Source organism: Phascolarctos cinereus, unplaced genomic scaffold (assembly GCF_003287225.1).
Source record: "Phascolarctos cinereus isolate Bilbo 61053 unplaced genomic scaffold, phaCin_HiC Scaffold_4;HRSCAF=312, whole genome shotgun sequence".
Taxonomy (NCBI): Eukaryota; Metazoa; Chordata; class Mammalia; order Diprotodontia; family Phascolarctidae; genus Phascolarctos; species Phascolarctos cinereus.
The window spans coordinates 483050790-483075104 of record NW_027555847.1 but is presented as its reverse complement, the minus strand read 5'-3'; the positions used below and the strand labels follow the sequence as shown (position 1 = coordinate 483075104).

General features: G+C 36.4%; 1 protein-coding gene and 1 pseudogene across 1 annotated transcript in view; one reads left to right on the top strand and one right to left on the bottom strand.

Annotated features, from left to right (window-relative positions):
• The window catches only part of SNTG1 (syntrophin gamma 1), a 489887-nt gene that overhangs the window by 296581 nt on the left and 168991 nt on the right, over nucleotides 1-24315 (top strand).
• LOC110212501 (nucleosome assembly protein 1-like 1 pseudogene) lies at nucleotides 2821-4172 on the bottom strand (annotated as a pseudogene).

The following is a 24315-nucleotide window of genomic DNA, read 5'->3' as shown; positions in this document are numbered from 1 at the left end:
AAGTATAAGAGGATGCTAACTTGTGAAAATACTAGGTTTTATTCACATCCCACTGGTAAACTATAATTTTAATAAGATAAAGTTTCTTTGTAGATTGCTGTGACATTAAAATACAAAATCCATAAACAAGAAGACAATTATGAACATTAAATGTTGTCTTACTGGAAATTCTTAACTGCATACCAGTCTCTTCAAAAGTCAAATTTTAAAATGCATTGCCTCCTAGTTGGTACAAGTCGCTGCATTTCTCTAACAAAATAATGAAGGCACAGCTAATGCAAGCAGACATAAGCCTGTTCAACAATGGGCTTAAGTCTGCTTGCATTAGCTGAAAAAAAATACTTTGGTTAATTCTTCAGAAGGATTTCTTTTTCTAAACCAATATTACTGTCAATGAACAACTTTGATAATTTTTGCAGCTGTAGTTTAAAACCTGCATGACAAAAGACTTTCTAAGAATCAGACTATGCAGCAATGGACATGTGATAGGGGATGCATTGCATGCTATATATCTAGCAGAAATTAGACTATTAGGTTTAAGATGTTGGGGAGCCAAAATTGTAGAGTAAGAAATAAGTTGCTCTCATTCTCCTTTATTCACCTTATTGACTTTATTAACCTCTAAAAACCCAGAAAATATCACCCCAGGAAAAACCCTGGAACAGCTGATCCAACATAAACATGGGGTACAGCAGTCTTGTAGCCTGTGAAGCTTGGGGGATTAACAAGAAAGATCCCTCTCACTCTGATGGAATGGGAGCTGTGCAGGATGGGAGGAATCCCAGCAAGCCAATGACAAACCCAACCTCAGCAAAGCAGAGGGAGATCCTGCCCCCCAGGGTGGTGAAGCAGGCAAGCACCAGGACCAGGACCAACTCTAGCTTGGAAAACCACCACTTGTGCTGGTGATTAGCCTATTAGGATTAAGAACCAAAATGGTAGGGTAAGAAATAAGTTGCTCTCATTCTCCCTTATTGACCTTATTTACTTCATTGACCTCTAAAACCCGGAAAATATCACCCTAGGAAAAACCCTGTAAAAAGTAGAATTGACCAAATGGAAAGGGAGGCATAAAAATTCACTGAAGAGAACTCCTTAAAATGTAAAATGAGCCAAATGAAAAGGAGATACAAACTCTAACTGAAGAAAACAATTTATTACAAATTAGAATTGGGAAATTGGAAGCTAATGACTCTGTGAGACAACAAGAAACAGTCAAACAAAATCAAAAGTATGAAAAAAATAGAAGAAAACATAAAATATCTCATTGGAAAAAACAACAGACCAGGAAAATCGACCCAGGAGAGATAATTTTAAAATCATTGGTCTAGCTGAAAGTCATGAAGAGAAACAACAAAAAAAAAGATGCTAGATGGCATCTTTCAAGAAATCATCAAGGAAAACTGCCCTGAAGTCCTAGAACTAGAGGGTAAAATAGTCATCAAAAAAATGCACCAATCACCTCCTGAAATTGTAAATGTCAAGTAATATTGTAGCCAAATTCCAAAACTATCAGGTCAAAGAGAAAACACTGCAAGCAGCCAGAAAGAAACAATTTAAATATTGTGGAACCACAATCAGAATTAGGCAGAACCTTGCAGCCTCTACATTAAAAGATAAGGGGACTTGGGAATATGATATTCCATAAAGCAAAGGAGTTTGGATTACAACCAAGGATCAACTACCTAGCAAAAAATGAGCATAATCTTTGAGAGGAGGAGATTGACATTCAATGAAATAGGGGACTTCCAAATTTCCCTGATGAAAAGACCAAAGCTCAACAGAAAATTTGATCTTCAAATATAAGACTTAAGAGAGGCATGAAAAGGTAAACAGGAAAGAAAGAAAAACATGTTATTCAATAAGGACAAACTGTTTACATCTCTACAAGGGAAGATACTTGTAACTCTGGAGAACCATATCTTTGTTACAACATTTAAAAGGGGTGTACAATAGACAGAGGCTGTGAATATAAATTGACCTTTATATGACGATAAAAAATTGAATTAAGTGGTAGAAAGGGATTGTACTGGGAGAAGAAGAAAGGAGGAGGCAGAAAAGGGTAAATTACATCACATAAAGAGGCACAAAGACCTATTACAGTTAGGTATAGAAATCTAACTTAACTTATAGTAAGTAGGAGGAGAAAGAAAAAAGAAAAGGGAGGGGTAGGTAAAAGGGAGGGAAGAAGTAAGGGAAAAGGGAAAGAAAGGTGAGGACGTGATAGAAGGTAGTTGTAAGCAAAACTCTAGGGAGTAGGGAAAGAGCAAAAGGAGAGAGAAAAGCATAAACAGGGGGAATAGGATGGAGAGAAAGACGCAGATAGTAATCATAACTGTGAATGTAAATGGGATGAACTTTCCCATAAACCATAAGTGAATAGCAGAGCAGATTCTTTTGTTGTTTTGTTTCTTCTTTCTCCTGGTTCCTGTCACTGATTCTATTACTTCTTTACAACATGACCAATGTGAAAATATGTTTTGTATGAATGTATATGTAGAGCATGTATTAGATTGCATGCTGTCTTGTGGAGGGATGAGAGGATCGAGAGGGAGAAAACTGAAAACTCAAAAGCTTATGAAAGTGAATGTTGAAAACTAAAATCTTATAAATAAATCTTCAAAATTATACTATTAAAATGCTAAGTAGAATGAACATGTATTTACATTGGTTCTTACACATTAATACTTTTTTCTTTTTTTGTGAAAATTTGTTTACTTGATTCCACCAAGAAAATACAAAACATAATACTGTAAATAACTACTAAGTATGGTTTAGGCTGGGAAAGTGCAGCAATTCTAAAGGCCACAGCACACACTGCTAGCTGCTACTTGCACTCAGCTGGTTTGAATCTTTCTTTGGGTCATATTCTCAATCACTTTCCTCATCAGATTCATCTTCCTTTCTTCGTCATCAGCCTCTTCACCTTCACCATTATCATTATCCTTAACAGCTCCTCCTCTGAAATATAATACTGATCTTGGGACAATATGCTCAAATAAAAAGTGACCAATTTTGAAGTCTTCAGCATGTCATCATCTAGGTCTCTATTTTAAGGAACTTCAGAAGGAGGAAATAAATTGAAGAAAGAAACATTAAGAACTGTGGGGGGGGGGTTGCACATTTCAAACTGTCTAGAGTCCCTTGCATTTCTGTTTCTTCTTCATAGTTTTCAAAACAATATTTTCCCCTTTTTTTCAATCTCTCTCACACTCTGTACAACTCAAAATTTCTGTTCCATCAGAGCAAAAGGTATCAGCATCATCTAGCTCTGACTATTTGTGATATATACTTCATCAACACCTCTTTTGTGAAATATTCACGGGTTCAAAGTGAAATTCTAACATAAAACTGATGTGTTGACCAGTATCTAAGAAATTCACTTAATACCTACCAACAGCTTTAGAACAGGTTCATCAAGTTCCTGAACCATATCACTGAATGAGTCAACTTTTTTAAAGAAACAATCAAAATTCAAGAATTATTTTAGGGTCTTCTTTTTTATCATCTTTTTTTTTCTTTCTCTTCAAGCTTAGCCTTCTCTTTCACTTGTCTGAAATCTCTTCATCATCAGTCACATTGTTTCTCTAATTTTACTTTTCTTATCAAAAGCAGCTGGTAAATAACAGCATAGGAACAACTAGATTACACAATAGACAGAGTGCCAGGCCTGAAGTCAAGGAGACTCATCTTCTTGAGTTCAAATCTGGCCTTAGACATTTTTTGCTGTGTGACCCTGACCAAGTCACTTAACCCTTTTTGCCTCAGTTTCTTTTTGTCTTTGCCAAGAAAACCCCAAATGAGGTCATGAAGTGTCAGACATGACTAAAATGAGTGAATAACAACAAAAAATGTAACATCATACTTTCAAGAGAATGAACTTCCTCCTAGAACTTGGCTTTTATCTGAGCACATTTCACCTGTAGATTTTTGAGGGCATTCACATGTCACTTAATTGCTTTGGGAAAGCTTTCAATATATCCAGTAGATGTTCTCACAAAACTATTCAATCTTTCTTGAAGAGCTGCAAGAATTTGAGGATTCTGCATCATCTGAATAATTAGCTGACAAGCTTTGCTATTTGCATCCTCACCAGTTTCTTCTTCCACTTCTTCATCATTCTCCATATCTTGTTGGTCAAATTCAGTTTCTTTGTTTTTAATGTCCACCATGTTGTAAGATCTTCAAATGTTTAAGATCTACAACTGCTGTGAGGACCATGCAGCCAGAGCTGACTCAGGGCAGTGGTGGGAGGAGGCAAAGGAGAATGAGAAGACAGCATCCTGCGTAGATGTCATTGAAACAGCACTATCTATGCAATCTGGAACAAGTTACTATCATTGGGCCTTAGTTCCTTCACTTATAAATTGTGGAGGTTGAACTTTATCAGAAGCATCAAACTCCCAGCTGCCAAAATTCCTTAGTACAGGCACAAAGTAAATGAAAATATAATTGAAAAATGTTCAACAAAATAAATTAAAAATGAAATACAACATATTGTTAATGTCTAGTTTTCTAAATCAGTATGTGGCTACAGGGATCAATAGCAGCAGTACCATCATCATAACACTAAGTGCTTTACAAATATTATCTCACTGGATCCTCACAGCAGTGCAGATGTTACTATTATCCCCATTTTATAGGTGAGGAAACTGAGGTAGACAGAGGATAAGTGACTTGTCCACAATCACATAGCTAGTAAGTATCTGAGTCCAGATTGAGCTCAGGTCTTCCTGATCGTAGGCCCAGTGCTCTACCACTGTGCCACAAGCATCATTTCTATTTGAGTTTGACACCACTGGACATGAGCTCAGAGAGACCTTCTAGCTCTAAATCTATGACTGTATGATTCTATGTCAACTCCCTCTTTAAAATGAATCATTCAACAAATCCAGTGTTATATATTGTATACTCTTCTTTTCCTTCCTAATGCCTGTTTGATTTCCATCTATAGGTTTATGATGGATGGCTGAGAATAGCAATGGTAGAAAAGGACATGTGGCAGGATTGGACTCATTTCTCAGAACATGAAGATCTTTTAAAATCCTCCTTTTTTGGAAAATGTAACAAACGTGCAATTTTCTTGCTGTTAGAACAGAACTCATAAATTTGCTATCTTGTTTAAGAAGAAAAAGAAAATAGTGAGCATTAAATAGTATCATCTTAAAACATTTTTGTTTGTTTCTCAATAATAGTATGTGTCAAAATAGTTATTTCACATGTCACATTATTATTGTCTTCTCAATCATGTTTACAAGAAAAATAGTAAAATACTTTGCATAAACTAGAAGACATAAAATATTCTAGAAGAAAAGTGATACAAAAAGTATTAAAATATTTAGCTCAATTTGCTGTGAATATATAGTTCTTGATATTTGTGAAGTCTGCTAGTTTTTGTGCTAAATTCATTGAGATCACACTCAGCATGCAAAGGCAAGAATCCAAAAATAATTGCTCCCTCAGATTTACAATGACCCTGAATCCTGCCTGATGCTCTTATGACAGGAAACTACTTGGAATTCAGCTTCAATGAATGAAACTACTTTAATAATTTGAAATAGCTATTAAATCCATGCAATTAAGGCTGCTATGGAAAACTCCACCTCATTCAGTGACTCTACTACCCTTCCACAGCTGTGAAATATTGTTCATAGAACACTTTACCAGGAAAATGTTTGAATCACATTGACTATATAGTTAGATTAAAGACATTTATTTATTTCATGATATCTATCATTATGTCAACAGGAAACAATAAGTTTCATAGTTTCCTTTCCTTGTTTTTCATGCAAATTATTTTTTACCATTGAGCATTAAATAGTCTTTAAAACCAAAAGAATTGGTTAGATAGTTTAAGGATGATCTAAGACACAGTTTAGATATACTCACAACAGTGATTTTCTTACCAAATACATAATTAATTCATACAAAAAAAGTTATATTCTTTTAAGAAAGATATTTGACAACTGTTCTTATTTCCAGTTAAAAGATATTTGTCCACGAAATTTCTAACTTCTCTAATATTCCATCTAGTAATATTCAGTTCAGGCATTTTCCTTAAAATTTTTCTGGTGATTTGCATTAAAATTAATGTGGAAATATAGCAGTGTACCATAGAATCACTGCTAAGATTATTATATAATTAACATAGTGATGTTTTGTTTTCCCAATTTGGGCATTTGGAACCATATTAAAGAAAGTCTAATTGGTCTGTGTTTTCCAAGTGAAAGCTAATTGTGTTCAAAACAATGTGCTTTAATTTTGCTTAGATTAATAGCTCTACCTTTGTAAGAACAAACAATTCAAAATAATGCAGCAGATTAAAAAATGACAGAGATAAAAAGTGTGTTAGGAAAAATTTGTCAAAACTTACAAATGAATCAGTCTTTAAAGTATGGTATGAAAAGTATATATATGCATTAATGTGATCAAGCCATAATATTTGCCAATTAAATCAAATAATATTGGAGCAAAAGATGAATATTTCTTTTAAGTAATATACAACTAATTGAAGAATTCATGTCACTTATTTATACAAAAATCTACCATATATGTCTCTGGTCCAATCCAATTCAATAGAACCTTTACTGAGCCTCTATATCATGCCAGAAACTGGGAATATAATGGTGAAAAATAATTTTGCTCCCAGGTGTTGTGAGCTGGAATGAATATTAGAGATTATTTAGTCCAAACCCCTGATTTTATAGATGAAGGAACTCATATTCAAAAGGAAAGTGATTATCCACCATTACACAGGTGAGTAGCAGAGCTGAGAATAGAAACCAGGTCTTCAGTGCTCTTTTCCATTATAATTTACTTCAGCTACTCATAAGCATATGAAATTTACTCAGATGAGTATGTAGCACACACTCCGAGACCTGCTTGCTCAGTGCAGCATTTGCATTTACAGATTACAGCTGAATGCTACACCCCTCAGGGTTATAGTAGTAACTCAGAGGACTTATGGTGGCTTACCACTATTCCTGCGCTGTTACTAGGGTACTCTCAATTATCTCTCAACCAGTTTAACTCTATTGACTTTTAAAATAGGATTTACTGAGAAAACATAGCTAGAACAGTTGGTATAAAACACTTCCCTTAATCCAGTGTTTGTGCTTTCCCCTTGTGCAGTCAAGGTCCCTATGCAGAGTAGGCTCAAATAGTCTAATTGTAGTGAAGTATATGCATAGAAAAACTGTGTGACAAAGTTATACCTCCCAACTCTGGGACCTGGAAGTATTTTTTATCCTTTGTAGAGTCCTCATAAAGTCCCTCTTAGGTTTAACTATCTGCTATCTTGAGCTGCTCTGCTGCTGATACAGTCTCCCAGTTCTTTTTTGCTTGAATTCCAGGGAAGGGTAAGATGCCACTTGTCTCCTAACTGCTAAAATGCTTCCTTAATTGGTTTGATTGTTGCTGCCTAGGTTACTCTATGCAGCTTAATAATCTCTTCAGCTCTTAAAATGCCCACAAGGTCATTGCCTGGGAATATGTGTCTCCAGGTCTTGCTTGCCTACCTCCCAATTTCTGAACCTACTGTTATACCTTTTAGTGGACTCTGCTCCCAATTCTAATTGCTGATACAACCTCTAATGATTCCTTAGGATCTCCTAAATGTACATGATCTTTTGGGCACTCCCATTTCAGAATACTTGTTCACTAAAGTACAGAAATAAGGAAACACAAAAGAAACAGTGGTTCATAGCCTGTGGAAATATGGTGTCTGGTTGGGGGAGGTGAGCAAACTGTCCCTCTGTTACACAGAAGCCCAAAGTAGTATTTTACACTGAAAGCCACCAAGGAAAGAGAGTGAGAGAAGGGCAGATCATCCCTTTTGTATGCACACTCTGTTCTGGATCAGCTATTGCTGAATCACTAGATCCTCTATCTCCACAACCTTTCAGAAGACTCCTCATCATTACACAGTACTAACCCCTCAGCCAAAGATAGCAGGAAGTAGCTCACCAAAGTTTTAATAAGGACCGGACCCCATTGGCCAATTTCCCTGACCACCAGTACAGTTACAGCACTTGTTTCTTTCTTCTTTTTTTTCCTCTAGTCAAAGACAAGGTTTATCAGAACATCGATTGAGGGGTGGGCAAGAGTTTTAAAATCCGCCATATTGGCCAGATTCTTAAGGAATCTAAGCATTTATATTGCTAATGCAAATAGGTCAGATTTTAAGGATCTGGGCACCTTAATGGTGGCCAAGATGGATCTTATATACAGAGAGACTGTGGGAGCGATCTAGGAGTGATCAGGTAGTCTGAGGTGACTGTGAGGAGGGATCTGGGGAGGATCTGGATGGAAGTAGCCAGTAAGCTGGGGTGACTGGGAGGTAGAACACCAGGGACCTGGACCACATGGTCAAAGGAGACTGGGGTCTAGATAAGATCAAGGAGTAAAGGTCTAGGATGGGGCCAGGTGCAGACAATGAAAGGGCAGTTAATTAACTGGGAAGTACTAATTTCCCCAGGAGAACACCAGGGACCTGGGCCACATGGGAAAGTCCAGGGCTTTTCCTTTTGGGGGTTCAGATACCAACCCCATCACTCCCCCCCCTCAAACAGTGGGACCCAAATTCTTTTGAGGTAAGGGACAAGGTCTCAGCTTCTGAAACTGCTTTCTGCTGGCAAGGGGCATAGAGCTGTCCCTGCCTCAAGGGGGTCCCAAAGAGGAGGCTGACTGGAAAGGAGCACAGGCTGCATCCAGCAGCTGCTGGGGGGAACATTGGCTGGTACCCACTGTTTGCCACCAACTGTAGATGAATGGCCTGTAGTCTGGAAGACATAAATCTGACAAGCAAGGTTACAGGGCCCAGATATAGGGAGAAGTAAAAGTGCAAGAGCCCCATTAAAATCATATACATTTGACCTGCGGAATTACCTGATCTTGTGAGTTTCTCAAAAGTTTAAGTAATACTTTTACATGTTGAAGTTCCTCCTCCCCCCTCCCCCCTTCAATAGTTACACAAATGAATTTGCCAGAGACTGACTTTGACTTCAATTCTAACAAAAGACTTGGGAGGATACTTAAGTAATGATTAGGCCAAATAGGTTACCTCCCTCTAAAAATAAACAAACAAACAAATAAATAAACAAATAAATAAGTAAATAAATGAAAATTAAAAAAGATGTTTCTGACTTAATTTTAGTTGTTTAGTTTAGGTCAAAATAGCAAGATCTCATGCACTTGCATTGATCTTTTACTGACCACTTACTCTGATTATACAAATTTACTATAAATGGATAAAGCAGGGACTAGATTTAGGGCCCAAATATCTCAGTATGAAACATCCTGAACTCTGCTTGAGCTCAGATAATTTACAGTTTTCAAATCATGCAGTATCAGTTCCACCTCATAGCCAGACTCAGGAATAGCCAGGTAACATTCCTTTTCAAAGGAACATAATGGAAACTGAGCCGGAAGGATCTTATCTTACACTGATGCTAAAATTGTCCTCTCAGCTTTTCCCAATACAGACTTCCCACCAATATCACATTCTCTCTGAGTAGCTAGTGGCATTTTTCTCAGATGATAGGACATTGACTATTGGTTATGGATGGCTTATTATGATCCATCAGACAACTCAAAACAAAATTAGTTACAGTCCAGAGAGCTTTTACCTCAAACAGCAAGTTTCACTAATCACAGCTTAGGGAAAAATTTTCCCAGATTTACACCTCAAATTTTGATTTGTCCTTATGCCAAAGCCAATCATTAGAGATTATGTCTATAAACTTGCAAATTCTCAGTAAGCCAAGTGCATTGGTTAGGAACTTCAAAACCCAAACCAGATTTTTGGCAAGTTTGCACATTAAAACAATAACCAGCAAATCTTAACAGTTTTCATAAGTAACAGCCAAACTCTTTTAGCTGCAAACAAATTATGAAAAGTTGCTTGACATAACTGATACAAAAGTTTACCTATCTGAAACTTAAAACAGACCCATTACCAATCAGATGACTTCAATTTTGTTAAATGCATTTCCAAATTACTATACACAGAGAATTGGCTTGAACATCATTAAAATGTTAAAACCACAATTTTAAAAGAGCAGGCTTACCCAAGTTCCAAGTCTGGCTGGCTTTTTTACCTTGACCCATCCCTCATTCCTCTCTCTCCACAGCTGCAGTTGGTTGAGGTTGGGGAGGGTGGGGTGAGAAGGATATGCTGAACCTGGGTGATGCTTCCAGGCAAAAGTTGCCACAGGATCCAAGGCCATTGCCAGTGGGACCCATACTATAGCTGCTGCCCCTCTCCCCTCCTTCCTTTCTCCAGGTGGTGGAGGGTGAATTCAAAGGTGGAGGGGGGGGAAGGGAGAAACTGTCTTCTCCTATCAGAGGGGTTAATGGAGATATTCTCTTGACTCAAGAGAAGGGAGTGGGGGAAGGGAGTGACTAGGATTGTAAGGAGGTGTTTCAGAACTTCTTAATGATCAATCACAAAACCTCTAGAATATAAGATGTTTTTGCCTGTTTTAACTTTCACTACAGTCAGCCTGGTCAGAGCTGGGACTACAGGAAGAAGAATCTTCATTCTTTGAACTTTTACAATTTATCTTGGTGCTCTAGATCATAGAGGCTAGGCACAAAACTTTCCTTGTCAAGGTTTTAGAGACCTTTCCCAGGTCTAACCTAGGGGCAAAGCAGTGAAGATTCAGTGGTCAAGAAGCCTGGAGAGAAAGGGGATCCTACAGGCACAGATGTGTGAACAGGAAGTCCCTCCATGGAGGAGGATCTAGGGGTGTAGAGGGAATGGAGTAAGTAAGCCTCAGGGAACCAAAAAGTGAAGTTTTCCCATTTCCCTAGTGTTGAGAGAATTAACAGAATTGACAGAACTGGGCATACCCTTCCAGATAAGGTATCTGTCCTTGTCCTCTATGCTGTGGAAGGTGTGCCCAGATCCGTGGTCTCAAAATGAACCACTGGACCAAGAGCATGAAAGTGTCAGGCTGAGTTCAAGACAGCCTAGTAACTATCTTCCTGAAAAGCAACTCCAAACCTTCCTAGGTGGTTGGAGAGTGACCCCAACTGCAGGGTGAGAGGGGGATAGGGAGAGAAGGGAGGCTTACGTACCTTCCAATCTTGGCTGGAGAAGAAATTGGGGTTAGGCAGTTTCCCAGTATGGACCACCAACATGTTGAGGATTAGGGGTGCTGGGACCCCAAAATATTGAGAGCTAAAGACATGAGTTCTGCCTGAATGACTTTGACTACCCAAGCCTTCTTTCAGCCAAAGACAAAGCTTATTAGAACATTGATTGGGGCTGGGCCAGATTTTAAGAATCTGAGCCACATCCCTTGTTTCAATAGCCTACTTCCTACAGAAATTGTAAAAACTGCTGTCTCTTTAAGAGCAGAGAAGCTGTGACATTAATAGTAGCAGTAGTAGTAGTAGCCACCGTGATTCTTTGAGATGTCATCTTTGAAAAGCCTATTGACCTTTTTTGGCTGGAGAGAAACTGAGTTAGGCACAGAGAAAGATTATAAAAAGGAATTATTTTTATGAAACTATTATCATGACCTCTATCTTGTAAAGAGAAGCATGAGACTATTTGTTGACCTGAATGAACTAATTGATATGACCATGTTTTCAGAAGTGAAGTCATTTGCAATTATAGTGAATGTTTGAGATAACTTTAATCCTAAAATATTAATGGATTTAATACAGAGAAACAAGAGTAATTATTGTGACTAGAGGCTTCTCTGGTTTATTAAAAAAAATGTGAACTAAGATAGGCGTCTGAATTTAGTTGATTAATTGATAGATGTTTTGAAAGTGCATTAATTAATGAGTGAATTTATAGACATGTATCTAGATTACTCTATATTTTAGGATGATAAGATTAAATGTGTGACCAAGCGAAATAAGAAGCTGGCAGGTAACCTATAAGTGAGGGTGACAAATCTTATTAGACAAATTAGAATGATATAAGAAAAAGTAGAAGTCATTCTAAAGTATTTTAGGAGAAACTAAAAAGCTGCAACTTTCAGTTGGAGTGATCAGTGCATGATCAGTTGTGGTGGTGACAATTGTAAGAAGACCTTGAAAGAAAAGAAGAATTTAATAGGTAGATAAGAGAATGGAATGCATTCCAGGCACAGAGGGTAGCCTGTACAGGCACACTTAACTAGAGAATGAATGTTAACAATTCCACCTTCATAAATTAGAGAAAAAAGGTTCATATTCATTTCATGTCATCAATACCAATAAATTGTGAGATTCATGGTATCTTTTTTCTTAGTTCCTTCCTGATTTCCTATTTGTCCTTTGCTGCTTTTTTTTTAGTTCTACTATGTTTCTTTCCCTCCCTTGGACTTGATTGACATGGTGTAACATACCTTCACTTTCAATTTTTGCTATGGATGGATTGAACGAACATTTATTAAGCACCTACTATTTGTCAAGTACCATGCTAAGAGGTTTACAAAAGTCATCTCATTTGATCTTCACAACCACCCTATAAGTGGTATTTTCATTTTCATTTCACATTTGAGGTAACTGAGACAAACAAAGGTTAAGTGACTTGCCCAGGGTCACACAACTAGTACGTGTCTGAGGGTAGATTTGAGCTCAGGTCTTCCTAACTCCACGTCCCATGCCTTATCCACTTCACCATATGGCAGTTTCCTCATAGGGCTCCCCATTTTAATAATTCCCAGGATGCCTTATGAAGACTCCTGTCTGTGGCCTGGGAAAAATGACCTTTGCTATCCCTTCTTTGTTGTGAGTTCATCAACAAGATCATATGTATTATACATAAGTATAAGGTGCTATGCTTGGGTTAAAAAAATTACACAATGATAGGATTAGATAGGTCTACAAAAGCAGCTCAAATGAAAAGGACTTCAAGGTTTTAGTGAACTGGATATTCAATATCAGTTAACTGTGTGATGTGATAGACAAAAGACCTAATGTAATTTTGGGCTGATGTAGTAGATGTATAATTTCTAGTATGAAGGAATCTCCATTAAACTCTAGCTTTATAAGACCTCATTTGTCAATTACCAAAAAGGAATGTACCAACTCCCCTATTATATAGTAGGCTATCTAATGCTATGAAAAGTAGTATGGCATAGTGGATAGAAAGCCAAACTTCAAGATGAAACATGTGGGTTAAAGTTTTGCCTGTAATACATAAGTTATGTGATCCTAGCAAAATCATTTAACTTCTTGATATTTCAGATAATTAAAGACTATACATTGCGAAGAAGTTGTCCACCTGCATTGATAGAGGGAGTTCTCTCACCAAGGAGTTCCCTGCACCAATGAAAATCTTATATCTAGTCTTTAGTCAGTAGTGGGCACTGAATTTTTAAAACTTGAATGTATGTGAATTTCATATTGTTAATTTTAGTGGACTGTGAAGACCTAAGAATTACAATCAGTCCTGGGATAATGGCATATATATGTTCCTAGAAATCACTATGCCATGTGAAATCACATGATAAAAATCACAGGGCTTTTGGGGAAAATGGAGTTGGGGCACAATATTAAAAAACTTCATTAGTTCACATTTAAAAATAAGAAGAAAAAGAACCTAATAAAAGGTTTGGTTTCAAGCATGTTAAATAATTAAGAAACAGAAAATATATTACAATAAATAGTAGTGGCATTTTCAGACTTGGGCTGCTACTCAGCCTGTGCCTTATTCCCACGGGACCTCGACTGGCAAAATTGAGTTGCTGGGAGTGAAAGGGCAGAGCCTGGGTGAGGCAGGCAGGGTGCATCTTGGCCATGGTGGAAGATGGGGGAGGGAGACAAGTGGACCAGCCTTCCTCAGGTCACAGCTTCTACTACACCAGAAGATGATATACAGTAAATATGATACTTTTGGAAAAGATCTGGTTTGCTTATGGAAGTAGGCATCAGAAGAGTCTGCAATTCACAAATTATTGTGAAGTGGTTCACTTTTCTGTATTTTCTCACTGTTTCTTGAAGATGAAATCAAGCATAAGTGAATATAAAATTTGCTTTATGCTCAAATAATTTCCCTAATATATTAATCACAGTGAAACAAATTTGTATTTTCAACACAAATGTTAAGCAGGATTGAGTATGCTTGAATTTTAATTCTCTCATGCAATGTAATAGCAATTCCTCTCAATATCAGGTCATCTGTTAAGTCAATAAACATGCCATTTATAATTTCATCCAAATACTTGATTAAAATATTGAATCGAACAAGGCTGAGTGCAGAGCTGTATATAACTCCACTGTTGCTTTCCCTCTCAGTTTAGCAAACATTTACTAAATTATTATATGTGAAGAACTATGTTGAATGCTCAGGATATACAAAGGTAAGACATAGTCACTGAATAGGAGTTTAGCCAATCAGATGTGAATTCACTTAAAAGTTGTCATCAGTTGATAGGTTCTTTTCAGTTCAAATATATACATATAAATGTGTGTGTGTGTGTGTGTGTGTGTGTATAAACACATATATATGTATATATGTGTATAGCTACATATACACATATATGTATATATTTGTTAAAATATTTGACAGCAAAAATATAGGTGAGAGATGGTTAGAAAATAATTTCAGCTATAACAGATTTGTGGGCTTTGGTGACCTTTAAACTCAATATGATGGAAAGATGTCATATGGCAGCCAAGAAAGCAAATTTGAACTTGGGTTTCATTAAGAGAGATATAATATTATAAATACCCAAATTAATTATAAAGGACATATGAAGAAAGATGCTAGCTGCATTCAGAAAAAGAACCGATAAATAGAAGTACATATAGAATTATTATATATAATGTATGTATATATATATATACATACATATATATACATATATATATATGTATGTGTATATATATATATATATACATACGTATATATACATATATATATGTATGTGTATATATGTATTTCCATCTCAAGATGGGGGGAGAAAAAAAGGGAAAAAAGAAATTTACATCATAATTTCATTGCATATTTTAAAAGAATAGCAAGTTGTGCATAGTAGATCTGCAATTTTTTATTGTATTCTGTTATGGGAATTCTTGCTTTATTACATAAATTAAAAATAAAATAAATTAAAAGAAAAAAAAGAGAGACAGTTTCCAGGAATAAGAAAATGGTAGTTATACCAAAGACTTCTCTATATTATCACATTTGGGTCTAGGCACCACATTTTAGGAAAGACATTAGCAATCTAGTAAGCATCCAGAGGAGGGTAACTACTTCAAACTAATAGCCTGTGAGGATTATTTGAAGGAACTGGCCTGGAGAAGACTCAGGAGGTACCTGAAAATGGTATTCAGATATTTTAAAGGCTGTCACTTGGGAAAGGGCTTACACTTGTTCTGTTTGTCACTAGTGGGCAGAACTAACGAATAGCAAATGGGTGGAAGTTAGGCAAATTTAAATTGGATTTGAGGTAAAAAATTTCCTAGTGACTAAAACTCTCAAAAATGAGAATGTTATTCCTTAGGAGATGGTGAATTCTCCTCTCATTGATGATTTTCAAGAAATGCCTGGGTAGGGGTGGAGCCAAGATGGCAGAGTGAAAGCAGTGACTTGCTTGAGTTCTCCCCCAAACCCCTCCAATTACTCTAAACAAATTCTGAAGCAGCAGAACCCACAAAAAGACAGAGTGAAACAAATTTCCAGCCCAACCTGGATGATTGATCAGAAAGGTGTATCGCGCCGGGCTGGGAGCGCAGCACAGTGCGGCATGGGCGTGCAGGCCGCAGCAAACCTGGAGCAGGCCTCAGAGGACTGAATCTCAGGCAGCTGTGGATGTTTCCAGACTCCTCAATCCACGAATGACAAAGACAACTTAGAAGGGCAGTGGGAAAAGTCTGTTTCTGTCGGTGGTCAGAGAGGAAGGCAGGGTTTCAGCTCCATTCCCCAAAAGCGTGGCCCTAGGGGGGCAGCTGCTTCCCAAGCTTCTGGCCCACAGACTGCGGGGGAATCCAGCGGCTGATCAGAGAGGGACTGCAGGGATCTCTTTGCCAGTGCTGAGGCAGGAATCTCTTGCCTTGCCCATGTGTGGATCTGGGTCACAGTTTTGGGCGGCAGTGCTGGGGTGAGGAGGAGCGCTGGCGTGGTGGAGCTTGTAGTGGCTGTAGAAAGAAACCCCTCCTCACAGTTACAGGACAGAAAGGAATACTTGTGGTCACAGGCCAGGAAAGGAGTAAACACCTCACCCCTTATCATACCATCTTGGAAGAACTGAAAATTTATAGGTCCCTACAAGTATCTCTGAAAACAGCTACACAAACCCCTGAAGCTTGGGACAAAACACTCTCCACATTGGAAGCAGACTCTTACCTTAACAAAGAGTTTAAAACTCAAGTAATTGGCTGGGATCATGAGCAAGCAGCACAAAAAGAGTCAGACTATATTATCTTACTTTGGTGAAAAAGAAGATCAAAATATACAACCAGAAGAAGACAACAAAGTCAAAGCTCCTACATCCAAAGCCTCCAAGAAAAATATGAATCAGTCCCAGGCCTTGGAAGAGCTCAAAAGGGATTTTGAGAAGCAAGTAAGGGAAGTAGAGGAAAAACTGGGAAGAGAAATGAGAGTGATGCAAGAAAATCATGAAAAACAAGTCAACAGCTTGCTAAAGGAGACCCAAAAAATACTGGAAAAATAACACCTTAAAAAACCCTAACCCAAATGGCAAAAGAGGTCCAAAAAGCCAATGAGGAGAAAAATGCCCTAAAAAGAAAAATTGGCCAAATGGAAAAGGAAGTCCAAAAGATTACTGAAGAAAATACTTCCTTAAAAATTAGAATAGAGCAATTGGAAGAGTGACTTTATGAGAAATCAAGACACTGTAAAACAAATCCAAAAGAATGAAAAATTAGAAAACAATGTGAAATATCTCATTGGAAAAACAACTGACCTGGAAAATAGATCCAGGAGAGAGAATTTAAAAATTATTGGACTATCTGAAATCCATGATCAAAAAAGAGCCTAGACATCATCTTTCAAGAAATTATCAAGGAAAACTGCCCTGATATTTAGAACCAGAGGGCAAAATAGAAATTGAAAGAATCCACAGATCTCCTCCTGAAAGAGATCCCCAAAGGAAAACTCCTAGGAATATTGTAGCCAAATTCCAGAGTTCCCAGGTCAAGGAGAAAATATTACAAGCTGCCAGAAGGAAACAATTCAAGTACTGTGGAAACACAATCAGGATAACACAAGATTTAGCAGCTTCTACATTAAAGGACCACAGGGCATGGAATATAATATTCTGGAGGGCAAAGGAGATAGGATTACAACCAAGAATCACCTACCCAGCAAAACTGAGTATAATCCTTCAGGGGAAAAATGGTCATTCAGTGAAATAGAGGACTTTCAAGCATTCCTGATGAAAAGACCAGAGCTAAACAGAAAATTTGACTTTCAAATACAGGACTCAGTGGAACATGAAGAGGTAAACAGGAAAGAGAAATCATAAGAGACTTATTAAGATTGAACTGTTTACATTCCTGCATGGAAAGATGATATTTGTAACTCATGAGAACTTTGTCAGTATTAGGGTAGTTGAAGGAAAAAAATGTATGTATGTATATATAGATAGATAGATAGAGGGCACAGGGTGAGTTGAAGATTAAGGGGTCATATCTGGAGAATAAAATTAAGGGATGAGAGAGGATGATACTCGGAGAAGAAAGGGAGAGGTAGAATGGGGTAAATTATCTCACAAAAAAAAACAGAAAAAAAGTCTCTCACAGTGGAGGGGAAACAGGGGAAGGTGAGAGGGAATGAGGGAATCTTATTCTCATAGGATTTGGCTTAAGGAGAGAATAACATACACATTCAATTGGGTATGGAAATCTGTCTTACCCTACAGGAAAATAGGGGGAGAAGGGGACAAGAGAGCAGGGGGGGGTGATAGAGAGGAGGGCAGATTGGGAAAGAGGGTAATCAGAAGCAAATACTTCTGAGGAGGGACAGGGTCAAAAGAAAGAATAGAATAAATGGGAGGGCAGGATAGGATTAAGGGAAACAGAGTTAGTTTTTCACAACATGTCTACTAAGGAGGTGTTTTGCATAACTGCACATGTACAACCTATATTGAGTTGCTTGCCTTTTCAATGAGGGTGGGTGGGGAGGGAGGAAGGGAGAAAATTTGGAACTCAAAGTTTTAAAAACACATGTTTAAAAAAAATGTTTTCACATGCAACTGGGAAATAAGAAATACAGGAAATGGGGTACAGAAGACTATCCTGCTCTACAGGAAAATAGAAGGGGAAGGGGATGAGAGAAGGGAGGGGGGAGAGATAGAAGAGAAGGCAGACTAGGGGAAGGGGTATTCAGAATGCATGCCATCTCGGGGTGGGGGGAGGGGTGAGAAATTTGGAACTCAAAAACTTGTGGAAGTGAATATTGAAAACTAAAAATAAATTTAAAAAAATTTAAAAAAAAGAAATGCCTGGGTAACTACATGTCAGATAACCTATAGAAATTATTCCTTTTGGATTAAATAGCATCAGGGACACTAGAAAGTCTTGAAATTCCATATTTTATTTTTGATTCTGTGATATCTTTCCATATGGTTTATAAAGGCATGAGATATTTTCCAAAATACTTTATTGAAATATGTGAAGTTCCCTTAATCTACTTTTCTACTAACACTTTAAATAAAGCAGGTTAGTTAATCTGTCATGATTTATTCCTGATAGCCAAGCTGATTCTTAGTGGTCATTTTTCTACCCTACCCTCAGCCCTTTTTTAATGTATGTGAAAAAAAAAACTATCTTTAATAATAAATTCTGGAATTTTTGAAGAAGTGACACCAATTTTAGAGGACAGTAGCTCAAATTATCTACCTCTTTTTTCATTTTAAAAATCAAGACATTTTCATTACTCTAGCCCATTAACAATTTTCTGATTAACATAATTCCTCAAAGATAATGAATATCAGTTCATACCTATGGCCTGGGCCCAAAGGCCCCTCTAAGCCTAAAACTTCATGCTACTCAACTTATGGATTCTTGTCCTAGAATAAGTTGCCCTTTAGTTCTGTAATTACATCTGTAATTGGACCCATCCTAGGTCTCTATCCATTGATTATGGTAAGCTCATAGGCACACTTCTACCCCAATACAAATAGGACATTATATTTTCTTCTTTTCAGGGGACAAATAAAACAATTTTACCACCTTGGTGTGATAATTTAACCATCTTATCTGAATAGATGCTGCTGATTACCGATTTGTCAAGATAACCACGAACAGAAATGAATAGTCAATTTGTAATATCAACATTTTTTCACTTCTCACAAAAGTTAACAGGGTTAAATATCATAAGGAAAAAAATGGAGGTTGAGGGTAGAGACTATTAAGGTTTTTTTGTTTTGTTTTGTTTTTTGTGTTTTTTGGGAGGTGAGTTTACTAGGAGTCTGAAGGAGCAGGTAAACACATATGAGAATGGAGAACAAGGAAGAAAAGCTTCAAATCTTAATTCATGGCTTCAACTACTTTATTTACAGAAAAGAGAAATGAAATGAGAACTCACATTTTTGTAATTCCATTTAGAAGGGCAAAGGAGGAGAAAAAGTGATGTCAGCTGACTTTATATGTTTCATATTCTTAATCTTAAAATGTAAGGGAAAAGTAATAGGTAGAAAATATCTATATTCAGCAGAAAAGAGAAGCTAAAGGTATGGATTTAGTTTGGGATTCTGAATGAGGAAGAGAAAATGAATGAGTTCTTCCTCAAGGTTTTCAGTGAACATAAGATTTAATGTATGGGGGAGGGCATTTTAATTAGCCGATATTGTGTGTGTTTTATTTAACACATAGTACCTCTTCTTTGTGACTAGGGTTTAACAGCCTGTCAGCCTTATTAAATTAATGAAGGCCTTTGAATCCTATAGATAAATGGGCAATTCAAATAACTTATAATATGTTGTGAAGACAAGTTAAATATGGGTAAGCAAGGAAAATTTGTACAAGTAAAAAACAAATCAGGTTTTAAGTAATGCATGGGTAAGACAATAGATTCTTCATGCTTTTTTATTTTCTCCTTCAAATGTTGGTTTAATTATGTGACAGTAGCAATCAAATTCCCTTTAACTAAGAAAGGAAATATAAGTGACTAGTGGTACAGAAAAGCACAGTAAGGAGGTTTGGGCATAAGAGATCCATCTACCCCTATAGAGTTTATAAAAAGTGATTGAATCTATGTTACATAATGCAGACACTGCAGAACCTTTCTTCACTGCCTTAGCCTGCCTTCTACCATTTTTGATGAAGTAGACATTTAAATCAATACCCAAGTCTACTACATACTGCAATTCTGGTTTTACAGGGAGAAGTACATTAATGCTTCTCCAATGCATGTTAAGCATGCTAAGTGATTAGGTATTAAGGAAGAATTTAAGAAGGGGGTAGTTTCCTTGAAATAAAAACACTGCTTTGGAGATAAAGATTTCGATGATACTTAGGTTTTATGAGCTGGGGATATAGCCAATAATCAGAAGACAGAACATGTAGATTATCAAGTCTAAGCATTCTCAGCCATGTTCTTATTCATTTTAAGCAACAATAATAGCAACACAATCACAGAAGAATTTCTGATGTAATGATTATCTCTCTATAGTCACATTATTTCCAATCTTTTTAGAAAATTAATAACAATTTTATTAGCAACTTAACTTATGAAGTGATAACATAATTAAATTTATAAAATGGACACAAAAATGAGAAGCATAAATTAAAATATGTTACATATCAGTAGAAAAAGTTTGTGTGCATTAGTTATATCTTTAATTCAGCAATTTACAGACTCGCTGAATCAAGAATGGAAAAGAAATATAAATTAGGGTTTTTCGTGGAAGATATCTTGACTATTGTTCCTTACAAATAGGATGTATTAACAAAGTGAGCATTGTGGAAAGTACAATGATCTTGCAAACCTCAGTTTGATTCTGGCTCTGACACTTAGTATGGGAGTCAAGCTCAGATGCTTGAGCTTTCCAGGTGTCAGCTTTCTCACCTGTAAAATGAGTTATATAACAACAACAACAGTAACAACAACAACAATAATAATTATAATTATAATTATCTACCTCACAAGATTGTTAGGAGGAAATGACTTGGTAAATGTGAATTGTTATGTAAGTTATTTCAATTAATCTCATATCTTACCTTTATGGGTACTCTTTCACTGGTTCAGGTTATAACCAACCCACATCTTCTCATTTTTTTTCTGTATCCTTTTATCAAGTAATATGGCAGACGTGGTTCTTTTTAATATTTTGTGGATACTAGTAAGGCATTCTAAGTAGCAAATTCTATCAACATCTATACATATTTGTGATTTTGTCAGTATAGGGAGCTCCTTGATGTAGAAATTCTTTTTACCAATGCCAATTAGCAGCAGTTTTGCCATCTATAGACATGGAGAATTGATTGTGACACTGAGACACTGAATGATCCACTCAAGGTGACTTTTATTTTAAAAATGTAAATTGAATTCAAGTCATCCTGACTAGGAAGCTGTCTCTCTATTCACTATTGCATTCTTGATCTCACCATTATTATAGCTATCAATAGCGGTAGTAGTAGAAGCAACAGGGAAAGGAATAAGCATTTATATGGTTCCTACTGTGTATCACTACCTATTTGCTTTACAAATATTTCATTTAATCCTTACTACAACCCTGAAAGGTAAGGTGCTCTGATTACCCCATTTCACAATAGAGAAAACTGAGATTAAGCAGAGATTAAGTAATTTGCCCAGGGTCATACAGCTAGTCCGTATTTGAAGTCAAATTTGAACTCAAGTCTTCTTGACCCTAGGCCAAGTACTCTTTGTTAAATGATTCATATCATATATAGAAGATAAATAATCAAAATACTTTGGCCAAATTGTTCAACAGTTCATAGAGAAAATGAAAAAAAAATTAAATGCACTTGCATAGAGCCCTGTATGCAGCTGTCTCTGAAAGTCTTCACTACTACACTCCCTTGTCTCAGATTTCTGAAATTCAATTCACTATAGATGATGTAGGAGGTAATTGGGGAAATGTGTATATGTCCAAGGACAGGTGGCAATACTACGTCTTGTGAGAGGTCAGGAGACCTGAGGTTGAAGTATGGGACTCTAGTCAGGGTAGAGGTGTCTCATTATTCTTGAAGAAGGTCTCTGGAAGCAAGAATGGAATACTTCTTGTCACTGGAATTATAAATAGCCCCAGGGAAAGGCTCTTCTAAAGGGATAGGTAGCAAAGTGCTTTAGTAATAGCCTTGAAAGAAAGCCACTAGGTGGGTGAGTATAGGAGGTCTTTTTTTTTTAAGTTTGATTTTTTACTTTTATTTTCACATTACCTTGATTTTCCCCTTTATCCATCCTCTTCCCTTCCCATGGAACTATCCTTTAGAACAAAAACATAACAACAACAGAAAGAAGAATAAGAGAAAAATCAGTAAACTAATCACATCCAAAAATTCTGAAGTTATATGCAGTTTTCTTTTTAAAATCTTATTTAATATTTAATTTTTCCCAATTACATGTAAAAACAATTTTAATGTTCTTTTTTTTCCCCAAAATTTTGAATTCTGATTCTCTCCCTCTTCCACTCATTGAGAAGGAAAGCAATTTGACATAGGTTATACAAGTGTAGTCATGCAAAACACATTTCCTTGTAAGGCATGCTATAAAAGAAAACATAGACCAAAAAAAAAAAAAAAGAAAAATAAGGAAAGTGAAGAAGAAGTATCTTAGTTTACATTTAGGCTCTACCAATTCTTTCTCTGGAGATAGCACCTTTCATTATAAATCCTACAGAATTATATTGGATCATTGTACTGCCGAGACTAGCTAAGCTATTCATAGTAGATCATCATACAATATTGCTGTTACTGTGTACAGTGTTGTCCTGGTTCTACTCATTTCACTTTGCATCAGTTCATGTTAGGTCGTGCCATGTTTTGTTTTGTTTTGTTTTTCTGCATGTGGCTCATCATTTCTTTTTTTTTATTTAATATTTTTTCCAATTACATGTAAATATAGTTTTCAACATTCATTTTTGTAAGATTTTAAGTTCCAAATTTTTCTTGGAAAACTTTATTGGAAAAATTCTTCCCTCACCCCTCCCCAAGACAGCAAACAAACTGATATCAGTTATATACATACAACTGATCATCATTTCTTAAAGCACTATAGTATTCTATCACAATCATATACAACTTGTTCAACCATTGTTCAACTATTACTCAGTTGATGGACACCCCATCAATTTCCAATTCTTTATCACCACTAAAAGAGCTGATATATATGTGTATGTGTGTGTGTGTGTGTGTGTGTGTGTGTGTGTGTATTTACACACAGGTTCTTTTTTCTTTTTGCTTTTTAACTCTTTGGAATACAGACCTAGTAGTAGTATTTCTTGGTCAAAGGTTATACATGGTTTTATAGTCCTTTGGGCATAATTTCAAATTGCTCTCCATAATGGTTGAATCAGTATACAACTTCACAAATAGTACGTTAGTGCTTTAATTTTCCCACATCCCCTCCAATATTTGTCATTTGCCTTTTCTGTCATATTAGCCAATATGACAGGTGTGAGGTAGTAGCCCATAATTGTTTTAATTTGCATTTCTCTCATCAATAGTGATTTAGAGAATTTTTTAAAATATGACTATAGATAGCTTTCGTTACTTTGTCTGAAAACTGCCCATTCATATCCTTTGACCATTTATCAATTGAGGAATGGCTCTTATTTATATAAATTTGACTCAGTTTTCTATACATTTGAGAAATGATGCCTTTATCAGAGAAACACTGAATTTTTTTTCCAGTAATGTTGTACATACAACTATGTACTTCCCTCCATCCTATTTCCCCCCTGTTTATCCTACTCTCTCTCTCCTTTTACCCTGTCCATGCTCAAAAGTGTTTTGCTTCTGACTTTTACCTCCCCCAAACTGCCCTCTATCTAGCTCCCGTCCCTCTTCTCTTATCCACTTTCCTTTCTACTTTTCTGTATGAAATGATAGATTTCTATACCCAAAGGAGCATGTATATTATTCCCTCTTTGAATCGATTGTATTGAGAATAAGAGTCATATGTTCTTCTTCCCACTTACCCCATATACCTTCCACTGCAAAATATCTTTCAAGCTTCTTTTATGTAAGATGACTTATCTCATTCTACCTCTCCCTTTCCCCTTCTCCCAATGCATTCTTTTTCATCTCTTAATTTTATTTATTTTTTAAATCATATGATCACATCCAACTCACACCTCTGCTTTCTCTTTCTAACTGCCCTAAGTTTTCTGGAGTTATAAATATCATTTTTTTCATGTAGGAACATAATTAGTTTAACTTTAT